The sequence below is a fragment of the Grampus griseus genome (genome assembly GCF_964374135.1).
Source record: "Grampus griseus genome assembly, chromosome: 13".
In the NCBI taxonomy this organism is placed as follows: Eukaryota; Metazoa; Chordata; class Mammalia; order Artiodactyla; family Delphinidae; genus Grampus; species Grampus griseus.
This window is the reverse complement of record NC_139007.1, coordinates 29,991,662-30,013,235: the sequence shown is the minus strand read 5'-3', so window position 1 is coordinate 30,013,235 and position 21,574 is coordinate 29,991,662.

Genomic DNA, 21,574 nt, shown 5'->3' with positions numbered 1-21,574 from the left:
ACTTCTGTTGACTGATTTATTTTTGCTGTTTCAGAATTAACACTGAAGGATTGCATTTATTTGTAAGGTGATCTTGCAACTGGCATTATAAAGTGCTAAGTAAAAGGAGGAGAAATGCTTAAGAAGCAAGCAGCTGGCGCTGCAAAACAGAGATGAAGTGAGACATGCAAAGAATGCGTGTAAGTCAGCTCTGTTATAGCAAATCGGGAGAAAGGACAGTAAAGCCATCAGTGGAGAACAGAAAATACTAAAGTGTCCATATATTACTTTGAATGACCTCAGTAATGTAGCATAACTGCAGATGTAACCTTGAGGATTGAAAGGGGGAGAATTAGAAAAGTATTGAAGATTTTTTAAAGTAGAAATTGACCAATTAAAAATCCTGTGTGATATCTTTCTATTTCTTTAGTAAGCTATTGATCAGATGAGAAGAATTACAGAAAAGGACACCAGATAGAAAGATCAGTCTGTCTGTCTATCTATCTATCATCTATTTATCTATCTTTGTAATATAATAAAATAAATTATAACTTTACATGCATTATCTCACATTCTTTTTATAACATTTTCCTCAAGTGCTAATTGAACAAAACTTCACAAAACATAAAAGATCAATGAACCCTTAATATTTGTAAAGAAAGCATATTTTTATAAACAAGTGAGATTCCCACAGGAATTCATCCAGGAAAGCAATTTATTGTACCTCACAGACAGTGACACTGCAAAAGAATGTGTTCATCAGTCTATTTATTTTAACACCAAGATATAGCATTTAATTCAACAATAAGACACCACTGACCGTTCTGTTTTTTAAAATAACAGAATTTGATGTTTTCAAACATGCAGTTGTTGTGTCACTTTTATTTGGTTCACTGTCAGTGCACCTTTATGGAAGATGGCTCATCTTAGCACCCTAGAAATACTCTATAAATTCCCTATCTGGGTAATGTAACTGTAAACTGAAATGCTAGGGAATCACATTTGTAAATAGGGTGGATAAGGATGAAAACAAGAAGAGTTACACTCAATGCTATACCCTCACATAGGCAGGAGTCTAAAGAACATTCAGATAAAGCTGAGACTACTTTTAAGTCACTAGGAACGGTTTCCATGACTTTTTCCCCAGAGGGCCTCTGAATGATGTACCCACCAAGTAGCTCAAAACCTTTACACTTATGACGGTTCCTGGTTTCATTTATTTAAATTCAATACAGAAATAATTGCTCTTGATATTGGGGAGTGGGAGATTTATTTTGGAATCTTCAAAAATAGGAAACATAGGGAGGGTGGGAGGGAGGGAGATGCAAGAGGGAAGAGATATGGGAACATATGTATATGTACAACTGATTCACTTTGTTATAAAGCAGAAACTAACACACCATTGTAAAGCAATTACACCCCAATAAAAAAAAATAGGAAACATTCTGTTGTAAACAAAATGGACTAGATCAGTCATACTCTTCTGGGGTACCCCAGACATTTCTGCTAAAACTGCCTCTATTAGCATAGTAATGGGTCTGTAAGAACTTGTCAATGTTATCCAACAGCTAACAGAATCATTTGTGTTCTTGTGTTTAGACCGAAGAGGCTCAAATCTATAAGCTTTATTTTCTTTTAGTTATAATTACTTCAAGTTAGTTTATTAATGATAAATAATATACAAGAAAAAGGTAGTTGATAGCAAGAAGATTGGTAAACAGGACTTGGCCCTATTTCTAAGTTTCTTACAGATAAGTAAGTCTATGATCTTACCTTCCTACTCAAAGCTCTGACTACAACTTGCCACTAAAAACATGACTGCTGAGAAATTCTGCTAGTCCTTAGTAACTGCTATAGTTTTCACTTTCAAGATAAATGGTTATGTTTTGTAAGGTAGTAGTTTGGAGGTACTATAGCAGTGATGAAGAGTTCAGACTCTAGCGATAGACAGTACTTGATAGAATTCCAAATCTTTCACTTGTTAGCTTTGTAATCATGGGCCAGTTTCCTCCTTTTTGCCCTATAAAGGATGACTTCAGTACCGGCATCACATTACAGAGGGGTCCTGAAGTTTAAACTAGTTTAAACACGCATGTAGAACCTTTCACATAGTGCCCATTACAGAGTAAGAGTTCAGTAAGTTGGGAGTCAATACAGTTACTTGAACCTGGAGGGCTCCGGATACAAATTTATGCAATAAACTGTAAAGTTAAAGTACAGTTAAGGTGAGTTTGAGATAGTGAAACAACAGAAACTGCAGGTGATTAAATAGTGCTTAATTCCAGAGGCAGACACTTTTGCACAGGAGGCATTCAGGGGCAAACGTGGGAAAAGGCCATTGAGTATTGCGAGAGACTCTTCCAGGGAGTACTCAGTCCAGAACATATCCTGGTTTTGTACTAAAGCCAGAGAAGTGTAGTTGAGCATGTTTACACTGAAAGCAAGCCACTTGGGAGAGTAGCACCACCTAGAGAACCTATTGTTCTGTACTAATAGAACTCAATAGGAATAGAAAGAATTAAGCCAAACCATGTAATTGCCATAACTGATGTCAGTGTGGTTGGGACACAGGGCTTTTCTTTAAGAAGTAGCTTAGAGAAGTCGAGGCAGAGAGACTGAGAGCCCTCTATAGTACTTTGTGGTTAAGAGCTATGACTTTGGACCCAGGCCAACTTGTGTTTGCTTCCCTGCTCTACCAGCTACTCGCTATATGACTTTGGCAAAATGATTTAACCTTTCTGAATCTCAGTGTCTCATCTATAAAATAAGATAATAATGTCAATTGTAAAGAGTTGTATTAAGGATTAAATGGAATAGTGAATATAAATTGCCTTGTAGAGTTTCAGCTTATTGGGAGTTCTGCAACTGGTAGCAATTACATGGCATTTATCACATCAGCATTGCTCTAAAGAAACAAACATCCATTAGTTCATCAGTGGATATTAACTGAGGGCCTCCTGTGTGACAGGAGCCATGCATGCTAGTGTCATAAGAAAAAAAAATTCTGTTTGTACCTAAGGACCCTAGAGAGTTGTTATAGAGGATCTATGGAAACAAAGAGAAAGGAATATCTAAGCAAACTTGGGGACTTCAGGCCAGGCTTATTAAAGGAGTGAAGCTGAAATTAGGAGCTGACAAATGAATAGCAGGGGCAGGAGACTTAGTTCTGGAGGGCCTTCCTTGGACTGGGGACAGCATTGTCAGTTGGAGCACGGGTGTGTGGTGTGTTCAGAGACTGGGTACTGAGCCAGACCAACATAGGTTGGAACAGAAGGAAAACACGACAATAGATTTTAAAAGCAAAAGGAGTATAACCCTAGAATATGAGCTGTAGCTGCACTTGCCCAAAGCCTTCATTAATTGTTAGGAATAACAAATTCACATGCCAATACCCAGACTGATCACTGGCCTTTAGACTGAAGAGTAAGTGTGACAAGTATTGAGAAAGAGTAGTCTTTTTGCTTTTCTTATTTTCCATGTTGTATTACTTGACCTTTATCATGCCTCCAATGTTATTCTCTTGTTCCTACACTTGTAAGAGAAAATGAGAGAAAGTCAAGGAAGAGGGGACAGTAAAGAAACACTTTATAATTTAGCAAAATATAAGTAAAGATACTGCATTAAAGTACCAATAATAAATGTACTGTGTATATATTTATGTTGAAAATGTGTATATAGTTCATTTCATATGGGATTGATTGTCCAAGAATAATAATCTTGTTTCTGTTTTCATTTTTTAAATAAAATTTAGGAATAAATTAAACCAGTACCCAATCTAATGCTACGGGGTATACCTATGACATCACTGGAATTTCACATAACAATGAAGTGGCTACAGTTTTCATTTTACATATGTATAAGGTGAAATTCAGAAAGATAGTGTAACTTGTTCAGTTTTCAAGAGCTGAAGAGTAGAAAATTTGGTACCTGAATCCAACTGGTGTGAGTCTGAAGTCTGAGTTCTTTGCATGACATTAGACAGTGCTGAGCTGTCCACCAGGAGGGGCCACGCCAAGGAAGAGCCCAACTGCTCTTCCTGACACTGTCTGGGTTCCTGAATCTGCCGTTCAGATAAGCTATGTCTGACATGAGAAAAACACGGTCTTATGAAAGAGCTGTATTTGTTTTAAGTCCTAAGAACCATTTATCTCAGTTCATTTGATCCAATGCTTCTCCAATATTTGAAGAGTCAAAAAATGCTTTGCCGGATGATGGAATTATGTTATAAAGAGATAAGTAAATCAGTGGGGATGAAAAAATAAAGCGCTTGAGATTTTAACAATAACAAAGTGAACAAAATCTTACTCTTGTTTATTTCTCCAAATATTCTAAAGTACAGTCAAAAATGTGTCACAGAAACTCATGCCTAAATTAAAAGCAGTCACTTGCTTAGCAAATGGGGATATCAGTGCGCCTCTCAAGATGGACAGTCACTTGTTGCTTCTGTTTCACCGTGCAAGAAAGTGATGGACAGTGCGTGTCTAACTGCAAGTTTGGGCGCTTAATTGTGATTTCCAAATGTCACAATATGAAGTAGAATTCTTACAGATTGTTAGGCTATTAACAGTAACACATATTTTAAAATCATCCATTAATACAAATAAAGTCAGCTATATTATTACTTAGTAAATATTGTTGTGGTGCATCTAGGCTAATAATAATGCCAGTCTACCCCTCTAATTCCATTGCTTGTGTGCTATTCCAGTCAAGACATTTACATTAGATGAATAAGTTAATAAATATCAGTGAATCCGATTTTGGAAAATATTAAACAACAAGTATAACTGAGCATGTGACACAAAGTAACTTCAAAAACTCCATAAATAAAGCAGGACTTAAGTGTGAAAACACTGAGTGTACTTTCTTAGAATACTCTTCAGAATCGTTCAGGGAAGCATGTCACCTGTATTATAAGTTGAGAAGAAGATAAACCAAACCATCAAGTTGCAGTGAGTAAGAAGCTATAGCAAAAGATAACATGAGACAAAAGTAACAAAGAGATTATAATAAGGAGAAGAGGCTCTCGGGAGAAAAGCCTCAAGCTGTTCATAGCTTTGGTTAAGTGGAGTGCTCTGAACACAGTAGGGACACAATCAATGCCATGACCAATGAACTCATAAATGTGGAGCATCTTGAAATTAATGACAACTTTAACATGTCTGACGCCTTGAACTTATCTTATAAATTGGTCTTTGGAAAGAAGAAAAGAAGAAAAGTATTGGGCAATCAGGAGGTAATGAAGATCTTGTAAAAATAGCTATCTGCCTAAAGCAGGCTGAGTCCTTGGAAAGTCGGCGTATCTACAAATCAGCAAGCCCAGATGATATACCTTCTATCTGCGGGATGAAAGAAACTGGCAAGCATGCTAACTGCATCATTTACAGTTATTTTTGAAAAACTGTGGGAATCTAGGGAGCTATAAGAGATGAAAGGGAAAGAAAATACAATGCTCTACTTGCATTTACAAAAGAGATGGAAATAACCCCCAGAAAACTCAACAATAATTAATGTTAAAAAAGGGGGATATTCTAATGGCCTTTATCAAGATGACATTTTGAGAATATCTTCATATCCAGATGGATATTTTTAAGATTTTTAAGGTTAAAATACAAAAGGAATTTGAATACAAAGGATTTGAATTTGAGTAACATTTCACAATAAAGTGTTTTGTTTGTTTGTTTATAGTTGTTTGTGCAAAACAATTTTCTGGAATGAACTCTGACTACCTAAGCAAAAAAAAAAAATGGTTGGAAGATGGTAAATAGTAATTATAAGTATGGAGTTATCATTTCAAAAATACTAAGGAGATATGACAGTCTTTGATGTCATTTTTATGCAGATAAAATTATTGTGTTTTCATTGAAAAAAATGTTAATAGAATACTTTTATGTACCAAAAACTGTGCTATGTGCTAGGACCATAAAGATGAATGAGGCAGGCTTCCTGACCAATTACACAGAAGTGTTTACTTAGCACAGGGGTTTCCACATAGTAAGAATTTAATAATGCTGACTATTACTATGACTATTTTAATTCTTAAAAAAATCTTTACCTAGGGGCTTCCTTGGTAGCGCAGCAGTTGAGAATCTGCCTGCCAATGCAGGGGACACGGGTTCGAGTCCTGGTATGGGAAGATCCCACATGCCACGAAGCAACTAGACCCGTGAGCCACAACTACTGAGCCTGCACGTCTGGAGCCTGTGCTCCGCAACAAGAGAGGCCGCGACAGTGAGAGGCCCGCGCACCGCGATGAAGAGTGGCCCCCACTTGCCGCAACTAGAGAAAGCCCTCGCACAGAAACGAAGACCCAACACAGCCAAAAATAAATAAATAAATTTATTTAAAAAAAAAAAATTTACCTAGTGCAGAAATTCTACTAGCTTTCCTATTTGGCCTAAACATCATCTTAATTACTAGATCCTGACAGACAGATCAAAGCAGGCAATCTGTGAAATTTCAAATGCCTGGGGATGGGATGGGGCAATGACCTTACCCATCCTCCTCTTTCCAGGACCGGTGACTCATGGTTTCATTCAGTTCTGTGACCTCTTTTCACATTCCAGTTATAGAACCAGGACAAATCTTACACATGATATGGACATTGAACATATAGCTTTTCATGTGGATTCCTATAGGGACTGGGGAACTCTAGCATTATTTTATCATGCTATAGGACTTGTTTTGTACTTTAGACTGTGATGCTCCATGAATCTCCATTTTAGAAATACTCTTAGCACTGAATGGAATTTCTTCTCAGTTGTTTTATGTCCTTCCCATAGTTTTTGTAACTGTGTCGACAGAAGGTATCATGGACCTCGGCATCTTGTAGTAAGTCCCACCATTGACATAGAGTGTATAATATGAACTTCAGTTTTTCGGCTGTGTCTTATTTATATTTTATTAAAATGAGTTTTAATATTTCTAAATTGCATATTTGGGGGGCAGAGGTATCCCTGATTTTGGAATATGGCAATTTTGCATTGAAATTAACAATCTTTTAATATCCTTTAAAGCAGATTAGATTAAATAATCAGTGAGTACATGAAATGTATATTTTATTCAGGAATTTTTATGCTCATAGTTTTGTTGGTCGTAGATAGTAGAGAACTCCTGATTGTTGTTGTAATAATACAGCCCTATGAATCATCTTCCCTACTTTACCTAACCGAAACTGAGAGCTGGAGCAGTTTTGTTGAATGGTCAATGGCACGCATTTAGTTAAGCCTAAGACTTGAGCTTAAATCCTTGACTTCAGAGCCTGAACTTTGAATCATTCTTATTGACTTCCATGACATGGGGTACAAAAGTACCACTAGAATTCAGGTTCCAGGGGAGCAGGACCCTTCATCTTCATCACTGTGTATTTAGCGTATTATTAACTTAGTTTTTGAACTGCCTTTAAGGTTGATCTCATTATTACACCAACTTATATACAAGAAAATGTTGAAGCTCTATCTAATTTAGAAACCCAGGCTCTTAACCTCTGTGCTGCTTAAGTGTTTCAGGAAGTGGCCAAGAACAGAGTCTGAGAATTAATGTCCTGAAATACATTATGAGGTGAGGGGGGAGGAGCAGATCTGTGACTACTTCTGAAAGGACAGACACGGCAAATGAGAATTTGATTTCAAAGAAAGATAAATTAAGTTGTATGTAAATATCCATATATCAACAGAATGGAAGCATGAGTTTCTGGAAACAAAAGGAACAAGAAAATAAAAGTTAACATTTCCTGTGTGCTACGCCTTGGGCCATATGTACCATCTTTATCATCAAGGACCATGCAAGATAAGCATTTCCTTATTTCCTTGACACTAAGATGCCACTGATTATAACATTCAGTAGTCTTAGTAATAGTGTTTTTCAGTAAAAGAATAAAGCTATACATAAAATATACACATGAAGTATAAGATTCATCCTGCTTATGTAACTTTAAAACATGGAAAAATAAGTTCACAGAACTGAGTAATTACAGTATGGTCCCCACTTTGAGACATGTAGAAACTAAAGTTCAAAGAGCTTAAGGAGGGGCTTCCTTGGTGGTGCAGTGGTTGAGGGTCCGCCTGCCGATGCAGGGGACGCGGGTTCGTGCTCCGGTCCGGGAAGATCCCACATGCCGCGGAGCGGCTGGGCCCGTGAGCCATGGCCGCTGAGCCTGCGCGTCCGGAGCCTGTGCTCCGCAATGCGAGAGGCCACAGCAGTGAGGGGTTTGCATACAGCAAAAAAAAAAAAAAAGCTTAAGGAACTTTCTCAAAGTCATAAATCTAATTATGGTAATAATAAGAGCTGAGGTTTATTGAGTACATACTATGTACCAGGCACTGTTCTAAGCACTTTTTTTATATTAATTGTTTCAAAATCACAACAACCCTCTGAGGTAGGTACTTTTATTATCCTTATTTTGCAGATGAGAGAAATGAGACCCAAGAGAGGTTAAGGAATGGATATCTATGTGGCTGGGAATCACCATGGGCCCAAGTCCCTCCTACCCAATATACCAAGCTGTCCTGGCCATGTTAGCTTTTGTTCTGCAGTCTCCAGAGATGGTACCACCCTCGAGAATGGTCAATGTTAAGACCTAGTTCTTTCTCATTGGCCCTGGTCCACTGTAATTAACCTTTCAATGACTGGGCCCTCTTTGGAGCTATGGCAGCAAGGTTTTTCCATTTTCATTAAAAGCTGAAATATAAATCTCAATAAATCTTAAACCCCTATTAATTGTTCTTTCAATGATTTTCTATATTGCCAGAAAAATCAGTCCTTCTACAGAAACATTCTAATCATGTCACTGGTATGACCCCCAAAGCTTCAATGTCTCCTTATTGCTAAGTTCAAAATTTTTTAGCCTGTCATTGCAGAGATTTTGAGATCTGGCTCCAGTCTTTCATGACCTTGTCTTTCACTGCATTCTGGTGAAGAATACAAAATTTTGTGCCATGCTCTTTGGATATGAATCCAAGTTCTACCATTTGCTAGCTGTGTGACTTTAGGCAATCATGCTGCCCTCCTGGATTTCTGTTTCTTCATCTGTAACACGGTACCAGCCAAAATGTGTTGAGCACTGCTTTGTGCCATCCACTGCTCACTATCATATTTAAACCTTACAACAGGCCTATGAATCATCTTCCCTACTTTACCTAACCGAAACTGAGAGCTGGAGCAGTTTTGTTGAATGGTCAATGGCACGCATTTAGTTGAGTCTAAGATTTGAGCTTAAATCCTTGACTTCAGGGCCTGAACTGTGAATCATCCTTATTTATCGACTTCCATGACATGGGGTACCAAAGTACCACTAGAATTCAGGTTCCGGGAGAGCAGGACCCTTCATCTTCATCACGGTTCAATCACTATTGGGAGTCTGAGTGTGTGAACGTGCAGTGCATATTTCAAAAGAGATTCTATAATGAAAAATATTTTGAAAAGACCTGATTTATACCCACCATTTGGGAGATAATCAAGCACTCTTTATATCAACTGTGTGCCTTAACGAGAGAGGAATTGTGTCTGGCGCTTAGCTGAGGTCCAATAAATGCTTGTTGATTAATTCATTGAATAATAAATTCATATCAGGTCATTTACAAAAGTATTACTCACAGACAGGTAGTGTCTGAGTATCAACCTTTGTCATAAATTCCAGGTCTATAGTTTCCAGCTTAGTTCAGAATGACTTTCATTTAATACACTGTTGTTCTTCCTCTTGTGTGTATCAGGAGATGAGAAAAACGCAGAAGGCAACAGCTTCTGTTCTACACTCAGACATCACACTGGTTGCTTCTTAGTCCCTAATTCTGTCCTGGCTGCCAGGGAGCTCAGAGCTAAATGTGGTACACAATTGCAGAGCCCAACTGTTTCTCATTGTTTCTGATATAATGATGTTCCCTTCTTCATTACCTGACTTTGATGCATTTATTTTTATTTTAATGGTTTTCTTATATCTATGTTTTTCAAGCAAAAATTCTTAAATTATTTAAGAGAACACAAGTTTATACATAATAGGCAAATAGATTATAAAACGCTTGCCAGTACTTGCCTCATTAATGCTGACTTCTCAGACTTCAGGCCCAGCCTGTTGAGGACGATGGCTTCTACCTGAAGACTCTGTCCTTATTCAGTGTCCTTCGGAGTGGACTTGTCTGTCTAAGTATTCTGTACTTCTGAAGGTCTTACAGAGCTGTTGAAACCCAACTAAGAGCTTGCCAGAGAATTCCTGCCTTGTTCTGTTCATGGTTTTTTTTTGATCACTTCTCAACTACTCCTACTCATGCTAGAGATCCTTTATCCCACTCAAAACCTTAAATATCCAAACCACAAGCCACTAGGGCTGGTTCATTTTGAAACAAACCCCCTACCACTAAAGAATAAAAGATTACTTTTATTCACAGAAAACAAATTATTTTGATCTAAAATGTACAGAAAGACACTACATTGTATCTGGATAAGACAAACATATTTTCCAAGGCAACCATTTCTGCTTTCAAATTCCGGCTTGACTTTTCACAGTATTTGACTTCTCTGTGCCTCAGTTTCCTAATCTTCAAAATGATCTAATAATCGCCTCTTTATAGGATGATAGTGAGGATTCCTTTGATATAACAGATGTGAAATATGACAGTTTTCATATTTTCTTCTCTTATTCTTTCCTACGTTATCATAAATGACCACATACGTTATATCCTCCCTATGTAGAACATGAATCATCAAACACAGTTTCTCTGAAAAAGAGATAAAAACTAGGGGTGGAGAAAAAACAGAAAAAGGAGATCTTATCTTCTATATTTAAGAGGTAATAGAGTTGTTCTTGTTGCTCGTGTGGGAATAAAAAGAGCAGTGGATACAGTTTAGGAGGCAGATTCTGACCCCATAGAAGTAGGAAAATTCTAATAGTTATAGCTTTCCAGACATTTCATGGCTGGCTCTAAAAGTGATGGTCTTCTTTTCATAGGACATATTTGAGCGGATATTCATCTTCCAGGACTGACAGAGGAGAGTCTTCTGAGTTGAGTGGGAGTTTAGACAACACGCCTTCTAACGGGTGTCTCAAAACACAGCTGCTGAATGTGAGAGCAATCAACTATGACGTCTTTCTGGGTTTCATGGTTCTATTTATGTCCTTTTGAAGCTACATCCTTGGTTGAAAAGGCCATTTTTCCTAGAGAAAAGAGGACCATTCTTCAGTCAAGGGCATGTCTGAAGTTCAAGATCTTAAAGATTTATTCACTTATTAAACGTTCATTGGGTTCCTGGCACAGTCCTAGATGTGAAAGGGGGATTAAAAAGATATTTCCTTATTTGGATATTATTTTATTCATTCATTCATCTATTCATTCATATATTTCTCTTTTTTTCATCCCAAATTACAACTTTTTACTGAACGTTCTACTAAGTTTATGGCATTGTTTTAGGCTCTGGGGATATGCAGATAGAAACACTGCCTGCATAGATTTTACGTTTAAGTGGGAGGTACTGACAATAAAACGTTACAAATTAACAGAATAATTTTATTTAACTCTTTGGATTTTCTTCATACTTTAAAAAAAACCCAAAATATGAATTGCAAAATGTCAGCTTGAACTCCCTTCAAAAAGCAGGAGACAAATCCCTCCTAGACGAAGTCTCTGTCAAGGCTGGTAGACCACAGCTGCACCCTTGTCTTCCTCTCCTGCATCTCAAAAATTGCAACATTTGTTAGATCATTATCTTCACGACATCTTTCTTGGTGGGATTTAAGCTGTGATAGTTTTATTTGAGCCTTCTACTGTAAGCAGAAACTAACACAACATCATAAAGCAACTATACCCCAATTAAAAAACAAACAAACAAAAAGCAATGTATATTCAGATGGGTAAAATCATCTGTCATGGTTCACCTCCATCCAGGTAGACATGTTCTGTTTTTCCATTTTACTTGATGATCATGTATAAAACTGCTATCATTGGCAAGGCCCAGACCTTCATGGTAACGAGAGCTTAGGTTTTCAGTTTTGAGGGTGACAGATGATTACTGCACGGGGTCTGTTAGCTCCACTGTTTCATCTCTTTCAAGTTTGTCTTTTGTCCGTACTTGGATACGCATCAGAGAATGGATAAAGAAGACAGAGAAAATGGTGCCACACTCATAATTAAACCTCGTAATTACTGAGTGCTGACCACATGCCAGGCTCCACCGCGTGTGCTCTGTGTATGTTATCTTAGGTAATCCTCATAAAAACCCCATGAGGTAAGCATGATTATCTCCATTTACACTTGAAGAAATCAGGTCCCTGTGTCATACAGTGTGCTCCAGGTCATCCAGTCAGAGTGTAAAGCCTGGACAGATGTGCAAGGCCTTCCCACCCTTTGCAGGGAATTTCCTCACCTCTTTCCTGCTCCAGCTTTAGGATGAAATGTAATGTGATTTAAAGGGTGACTGTGTAATGTGGCTACGGAGAGCTACCTGCCCTAGAATTGTGTCACTGCAGGTAGCTTTAGCTGTATGTGCTGTGACAGAGAAGTAGTTTTTCAAAGAAGTAATGTTGCAAGTTTTTCTTAAAAAGGTATTCTTTAATGAATATGCCTTTTTGTCTCACTAGGCTGTCAATTTCTTTCTGATTTTTCTCTCTATGTTTACCTTAAAGAATAAATTCTTTCATCTCCCCTGAATTGGCTTAGTAATTTAGAGGAAAAGCTGGCTGATACATCATCTCTATATAGAAGAATGAAACGTCTCTTAATTCAAGGAAAACTATTTTAAAGTAACTATCTGCTGGCAAAAAAATAAATAAATAAATAGGAGAGGTTACTTGAAGAGAACTCCTGATACAAATGATAGGGTGTAAGATATTTCTAATCTCTAAAGAGAGGCTATCATTGTCTGAATGATTTTATGTTAGTAATGAAAACCCAAGAAAATCAAGGTTAGCATTTTACGTGTAGCAATAAAATCGGGAAAATAAAAGTAAGGAAGAAAGAAGGTAGAGAAAGGAGAGAAAGAACAGTTAAGTCCTCAGATAAGAAAGAATCTGGAGTGAGACAGACCATCAATGGACATTTTACAGCTATCATCCTTATCCCATTACAAATTCCTGTTTAAAACTGCATTCGAAGGCTTTCCCTGACCACAGTATTTAAAGTGGTATCTGCATCTTGTATCCCCTTACCCTTTTAATTTTTTCTAGCACCTACCAATTTCTATCCAAAAAGATATTTCAATGTCTTCTCATTTGTTTATTGTCACATTTTCCCATTAGAATTTCAGCTATGCAATACAGACTATATTTTATTTATCCACATATGCTTAAAAATGGGCCTTGTATAAGGTAGAGACACTCAACATCTTTTTGATAAATGAATGAATTAATGAATGCATATCAGTGTATGTAAACATAAACCTGTTTATTCAAGTACTGGAATATTTTTTATCTTACGTAATAAGAAGAAAGCCAATAAACCTATGTATGTAACATAAATTGTGCTCAAATTTGTTGCACATACTCGTGTGAGTACATTCATATAAAAATCACTATGCCTTTTCAACAATAATCTGAGTGTCAGATTGTTTTATGCAACAGATTATATATTATAAGTACACAGGAGAAGGTGCAGATAATACAGTAGTATTGCTGAATATGGATAGTATGATCACAGTTTAGAATCAATAAAATTGGGAGCATACGGACTGTTAGGATGGAAAAACAAAAGGGTCTGAAGGAACTTGGCCGTCTTCATGAAGATGGCTTGCTGCAGTCTCTTTGACACCAGGCTGCATATTTGAAGGGAAAGTCCAAGTTATGATTATAAAGATTAAACTGTAGTCATTGTTTTTTCATGAGATTTTAATATAGACTTAATCCTGCACTACAGATCATGTTCTTATTGCTGTAACTTCTATGCTGTGTGAGCCAAGAACCAAAGAATGTTCTCATGTGTTGTCTGATACAAACACAAGGATATGTCCACTTTCAGTCCATGAAAAAATTAAATATATAAATTTATTATACTGCTCTTTGTTCTATGCCCTCCCTTTTTACTCCTGAGTGCATTAGTTACATTGATGTGAATCCTCTGATTCATATGTTTTGAGCTCTAATTATTGCCCTTATCATTCCAATGCAACCATGCAAATTAGTACAAGCTATAAGCTTGAGGTTTGAAAGAAACAAGGCCAAGCCAAGACGATATTAGTGCATAAGAAGTAGGGTTTTGGGCTTCCCTGGTGGCGCAGTGGTTGAGGGTCCGCCTGCAAATGCAGGGAACGCGGGTTTGTGCCCCGGTCCGGGAGGATCCCACATGCCACGGAGCGGCTGGGCACGTGAGCCATGGCTGCTGGGCCTGCGCGTCTGGAGCCTGTGCTCCGCAACGGGAGAGGCCATGGCAGTGAGAGGCCCACGTACCGCAAAAAAAAAAAAAAAGAAGTAGGGTTTTAACAGAAAATGGAAACAGGGCTTCTTGTGCTGATGGTCCTTAGATGCTATTGCTCATTAGCTTCGGGTCTGTCATCCTGACAGGAAGCAGGAAGTGGAGAGAACAGAGCTTTGCAGGTTCTCTGCATGCTCCCATGTCCATCAGAATAAGGCATGGAGAAAATCATAAAATGCACAGTCCAAATTCAGTGACTACAAAGGAACAAAGTGTCAGAGAGGATGAAGGGGATGCAGCTACAGAGTGCCTGGAGAAAGACTAGCTCAGTCCTCACAGACCACAGGGCATCATGGTTCCCAGCGCCTGATCACTGTGAAACACTCGGGTCCCACAGCAAGGTGAAGTAGAGGAAAGAGCCCTGGGCTGAGGCCAGCACACCTAGAGTGCACTGCTTATGCACTAGAAACATCTGGACTGTAAGGTCTACTTCATAAGGATGTGGTAAGGCTTACATGGGGTAAAATGTGGAAATCCTCTGCATGGAATTTAACAAAAACTGATCTGCAAATATGTCAGCCGTCTCTAAAGTAATCGGTAGTTTAAAGTAATGGGTATATTTGAGGTGCAATCACCAAGTAGTCAGACAGGCCTTTACGGCTTCTGGAAATCAGGTTTCTAACTGTAGTTCACACGTATGTGTAAACGTGTGCACCATTTTGGTGCTAGGTCTCAAAAGTAAGAGAAATAGTTCCTATAATAGAGACTGTAAATCATTACTAAAATGTAAGTGTTTTGAAGGCCAGGCTTATGGTGTGCCCTTTGGTACCTCTCCACACCACCTAGCAGAGTATTAGATATTTAATGATTGTCTACTGAATTTAATCAATAAAGGAAGAAACATGAGGAGTCCCTGTTGAACATTTCCATAAACTTTTCTGATTTACAGATATTTTCCAGATCCTTAGAATAACAGTCAACATAACACTCAGCATATGTAATCTTGCAATAATAAATAACCCTCAAAGCTTAGTAACTTTCCAAAAGTTTTTCTTTCATGTTCATGTTCCATGTCTGTTGTGGGCCAGTTGCAGTTCTGTCCCTCTTTGTTCTGGGACCCAGGCTCTTGGAATGTCCCTTTTATGGAATATTGCCTGACTTGTAGCAGAGGGACAAGAGTGTGGTGGAAATATAGGATGTTTTTCATACTTCAGTTTGATGTGTCATATGCCACTCTGTGCACATTTCATTGGTCAAAGGAAATCACATGACCACTCCTGATGTATAATCCTTTTGCTGAGAGGGGCAACGCCAGTTCCATGATTAAATCTAAAGTTATGGGGAAGTAAAATCTCTCCCCAACCCCCTCGGGACAGCAGGAAATACTTTGGACAATAATAAAGTATACTACAGTTAAAAAAATGAAACCAAAATCCAATCTGAAAACAAAAGAAGATTAAAGTGGGCTTCCCTGGTGGCGCAGTGGTTGAGAGTCCGCCTGCTGATTCAGGGGACTCGGGTTCGTGCCCCAGTCCGGGAAGATCCCACATGCTGCGGAGCGGCTGGGCCCGTAAGCCATGGCCACTGAGCCTGTGCGTCCGGAGCCTGTGCTCCGCAACGGGAGAGGCCACGGCAGTGAGAGGCCCGCGTACAGCAAAAAAAAAAAAAAAAGATTAAAGTTAAAAAAAAAAAAAATTCCTGTACTGCCTGCCTATAATGTAATGTTCAAACTAAATTAACATCAAAATGATACATTTTATACTTTTATACTTGTGAGGAGTTTCTGTGCTTATTTTTATTATTAACTCAGTGTCTACTATCTTCTTATGCTATTCTTTAACCTTTCCTCACTTTACTGATAGTCTTGTTCTCCATAGTTGAACTAAGAAAACCCACTTTATAAGAGGTTCAGCATGTCATCGTGATTAATGCAGAAAGAGGGTGGAAAATTCTCCTCAAATATCACTCTACTGAGCAGTGCCTAACACAGATGAAGACCCGAAATCTCTCAGCTCAACCCAGTGTCTCTTTTTTGTCAACTATACCAGAGTTGAGTAGTTAGCTTAAAATTAATTGATGGTAGTAAGTAAAATATTTTTGTATCACAGAAAATAAGCAAGTTACCTTATTTCCCATTAATGTTTCTCTTAAGAACCATGTCCTGTGTCCTGTCTAGGATTGTTAGCTTTGAATTTCCTTTGAATCTTCTAACTTTTGCCTCTTCACTACACTCCATGAACCGGGAAATAATGATATCACTTCTTTCGGTTTCTCTTATTAAAGTGTTTTGAAACTGGCTCACTCCTCCCCTCTGTTGTTGCTTATTCAGTCCTTATAGGAATGCAACCACAGCCAAGTTCTACAAATGAGGTGTGATTGCTTCCCTCAGAAAATTACTTTACACTTTAATTATTTTTTCTGACATTTTCACCAATAAATAATCACACATTTTCAAACAGCACAACATAGAGTTTGAACTCTGAGCCTGGAGGTTAGGAAGCCCTTCATTTATCTCTGTCCACATGATCTGAGTTATTGGTTACTTGCTTTTCAACCAAGACCCATTATAGAAAAATTATATTCCAAGGTAATCATGTCTAATGAATTTTGCTTAATCTTTGCTTACATTTGATTTGCTAAATTCCACACTCATGGCATTTTTTTATCTCTCTTTTTTTTTCCATTGATAGAAGCTACAGATTTTCCTGAAAAGCTATTGTAGTTCAATATGGCTGTCTTCCTTGACACTTACATGCATCTCAACTTTATTTATTTTTCTGCATAGTACCTAGCTGTCCAGCTGGAGAAATGAAGATCGCACATTCAGCAATTTATGCAATCTCAGCCACAGACTATTTTACTGTCTGTTGAATAATTAGCAATGTGTGTAAAGATAGAATATACAGTAACTTGCCTGACTTTGGGCAAAAAAAGATTAGAATGACAAATAGTCAGACTCTAGGGTCAAATGCTTTGCCAGTGGTTGCATATGTTTATGCCAAAATACATAAAGAAATGTCACTTCAGCACATGAATGATGACAAACACTCCAAGTGGAGCTGCAGTTCATCAATCATTTCAAATGTGCAGATTGGGTTTACCTACATAAACAAAAGCAATAAAAGTACTCAAAGCCTCACCTTAAACAATTCAAGCATGACATAAACACTGTTACTGCACAGTCAAGCCCCATTTTACTTGAGAAGCAGTGAGAAAGGACCCGACAAACTATGATTTATTAAGATTAATAAAGCATATCTTTAATAAAAAAAGTTCTGCTAATAGTTTGTATAAATATGAGAATCTCATTCAGCATCATAGCACATCAGAAAGCATGTGCGGCAGGGAGTATGATTAATGAACCTTAAAACTGTGGATTTGCAATCATTCTCAACAAAGTTTCAGGTTCAGGTTGGGGAGCAGAGAGAAAGCTTGAAGCAAGAATCCACAACAGGTAGGTTGCTCTGGGCTCAATTTTAATGATTCATTAAAAAGGTGACTTAATAAAACTATTACATGTTTCCAAGTCATTCTTTTTTCCCCAGGACGTTTTCGAAACATGGATCTTTTAAACTCCTGCTAATGTTTTAGGAGAATGAATACTATATTTTTGTCCCTCTTTGGTAAAGAGAAGGCCAAAATCTCCAAGGTCATAGATCATAGAGCAGAACTGAAGTCAGAAGTTCATTCAAGGTTACATACCATTTCTGCTTTTTGAGAAGGTGCACTGTCAGCATGAGATATTATAATTTTCTCATTTACCTATCTTCTTGTTTTCCTCTTCCACCTGAGTGCTGTGTCTGATACTAATTCTATGATTGGCTCTTTAGAAGACATAAAGCAGATATGTAAGATGGCAATGCCACTGTTCTATAATTAAAGAAAATTCAGCTCAGAGGAAGCAACACAATTTACTAATAATGAAGGCTCTTCTAGGTCTGCACATAGAGAAGTTAAATGTTTCAATTCCTGAAATGAGGGACTCAGTTTAGTTGAACTGTACACTCTCTCAAATTTGAACTCAAAGTTAACAAAAAGTGAATAGGGTTCTCTCTTCTTAATTTCATTGAACTTTTAGAATGTAATTGAATGACATGGGGAAAAGTTCCCTGTTCAGGGTATAATTGAAAGATCAGAATGCTTTTGACAATTTTTTCTTCCCTTTTGGCCAATTTTGTAGATTCTGAGGGGTTTAAAGAATTCAGACAAGATATGCCCCATATCTGAAGTAAACCAAATCCCTTACAGGAAGTCATTTTGTTGTCTTGCCTCTTAAGAGGTAGAAACAAACTCGGTGGGCTTTGAGATACTTCTCTGAAGGTGTGGGCATAAAGACTGAACTGATGATAACATTCAAACAGAAAAGTTGATTAAAGTAAACTTTTAAAATACCCCAAAATGATAGAAAAAAATAAGAAATACATCCTTAGGGATGACAAAGGAATAATAGTTTAAAATGGCTAATTGGACATTTGTATGTTAAATATCCCAGGCTTTCCACATTCCTTGGAAATAACAGTGGATGGGGGGTGGGAGGGGAGGTCCAACAGGGAGGAGATATATGTCTACATATAGTTGATTCACTTCGTTGTATAGCAGAAACTAACTCAACATTGTAAAGCAACTATACCCCAATAAAAAAAAAAAAAAGGAAAGAAAGAAAAAACAAGGGACTGGGGCATAACTTTGGTTCCACCACAAATTCAATAACCAATTGAACAATTGCTGAGCAGACAAACTGTAAGCTCTGAGAAATTCAGAGATGAAAGAGGACCCTGTCTCCAAAGAACTCACAGTCTACTGTGGAGAAAAAATAACCATTCCCCTCAAAAATTATACTTTGGAGTTGCCATTTAGAACAAGAAGAGCCTTGATTCATGGAAAGTTTTGTGTAAACTTTGGCTTCATCACTGTCCAGACCCGATTACTATGAAACTCATTCAGGTTGAATTTAAATTGTTGATTTTCAGCTTTTTTTTTTTTTTTAACAAACATCATTAGATTTTAATTTCTTTCCCCAAAACCTGTTTGCCTCAGATTAAAAGGGCAAGTGGACTTTTTCTTGACAAATCTAAGATAGCAGTTTGAGCTGATAGCTGATATGTATACACATATGTGTATATATTTATTTTTTAAGTTAAAACTACTTTGTAGGAGATATTGATAATGTAGATAGAACCCAGTAACCTCTATCTTGGTCTGGATTTGCCTAAAAGGCAGAGCCCTTTATTTGGGATCAGATAATTCTCTTGTAGGGGCTGTTGCATATATTGTAGGATTTTTAGCAGCATCCCTGGCCTCTACCCACTACATGCCCATAGCCTCTACTCCTGAGTTGTGACAACCAAAACTGTCTCTCAACATTGCCAAATATCCTTGAGAAGGGGGAGGAGAGCAAAATTACCTATGGCTGAGAACCACTGGCATAATGTGAGACTCAGAAGGAGGAAATGTCAGTCCATGGGTATGTTATTAAGCTAGTCACAACTGAGGCATCTGGGGTCTGTTTTTCTGGGGACCCTCTGTCATGCATAAGATGTAACTCTGATTTGTTCGCCTCAAGGATGGAAGAAGCCTGTATTTATCCATTTTGTATCATCTGTTGTTGGTCAAGGATCACCCTATGGGGGGCTGACTCCTTGTACTGCTTTGTGCTTGTGTCAGAATGGCTTGGTTTGTTCACACAGGTGTCTCATAAGTCATCAAAGAAGTCCCAGGTCAAAAATAAGAAGGTGTTGAGACCAGCTGTTTCTGGTTACACCTGTGTGAGATTGGTTGACACAGCCATGGGTGGAGTAGAAAATAGGGGGAATGTGAAGTGGGGTCCAAAGAGTGTCAAATGTAGCCCAAAGATACATTATGCTACTATTCAAGACTTTGGAACTCTTGGAGGGATACAGTTATGGGAACCGCAAGAAAACAAAATACTTTGGACTGCAATTCAATGGTCTGGTCATTATTTTTCCTCTCTCTATGCATTTAGAGACAACTAGGGTACATATGTGGGTGCATATGTATAACCTGAGACTTTTTCTCTGGAGAAAGCAAGCAACAATTAGATGGGCCATGGAGACACAGAAAGTATCTACAGGGTAGAATGTGCCAAAAATAGACATACTGCACTAAAATTAATATTCACCTTAGTCAGTGACTTTGGATTTTGCCCTTTAATTCATGCATTTAAAATGTATTTAAACTATAATATCAGGTAAGAGAAGCACATAGAAATTGTGTCAAATTCTTACAGAGTAGTGAAATGTGAGGTGCATAAAAATAAGACAAAAGTATAAAATCCAATTAAAATTTCACAGGAAATTTGCAGCAAGAATATATTTAGTAAAAAAGCCTAATCATGAGTTTTCAAATAAAATGTGCATTTGTATTTGATTTTTGTTTCCTTTTTAAAAAATTAGCTCATAAGGTGCATGTTGAACTGTTATATATTTATAATGCTGAAAAACAAGAATGTATGCATATATAGGTATACACCTATGTGTGCATTTGTATACGTGCTCAGAATTCTCTTCCACTTTTCATTTAGCTTATTAAAAATGAATACAAACAGACTCTGAGCTCCAGGACCCTCTAAGAGCTTATAGCCTGTAGCAGCTTTCAAGATAACAGCGTCTTCAACCAGAGGGATTCTGACTTCTCGGTCAGACTGTTTGAAGTTCCCAAGGCTTGGGGAGAGGGTGGTCTTTTCAGAAAAAGCCAGTATTTCAAAGAAAAGACATACCTTTTTTTCCCCCTCTTTAGTGCCAAGATTTGAAAGTGCTCTGAAGAGGGGGAAAAAATATTCCCTTTAAAATGTAGTATTTCTCTAAAGAGACCCATTCCTCTGCTCGGCAGACTCCATAGGTGCTGTCTGCCAAGTAATCCGTGCTCAGAGGCTCTGGGCCATACCCTAAACCAGCTATGTGAATCAGGTCCTTCTCATAGTAATGACTTAAAATCAATTCTCATGACAGAGTCTTGTACCACAGGAAGTTTATTTCCCCAACATACGAAACTATGTTGGAATGACACCCATTAATTGGTTAGATTATTTATTCTTAAATACCCATAAGCTATTTCTTCAATCTGTATTTGGCAATTCTTATTTAAAGGGAAGACGTAACTTAAGTTTGGTCAAACCATATTACATTGTAATATAGTATTTTTCTTTTCAAATCCCCGAAGCAGCTACGAAGACAATTATCTTCAAGAGGAGGAAACCTGGAGTCTGAAAGCTTGCCTGACCTTGGCCAAGTAACTTAACCTCTTGG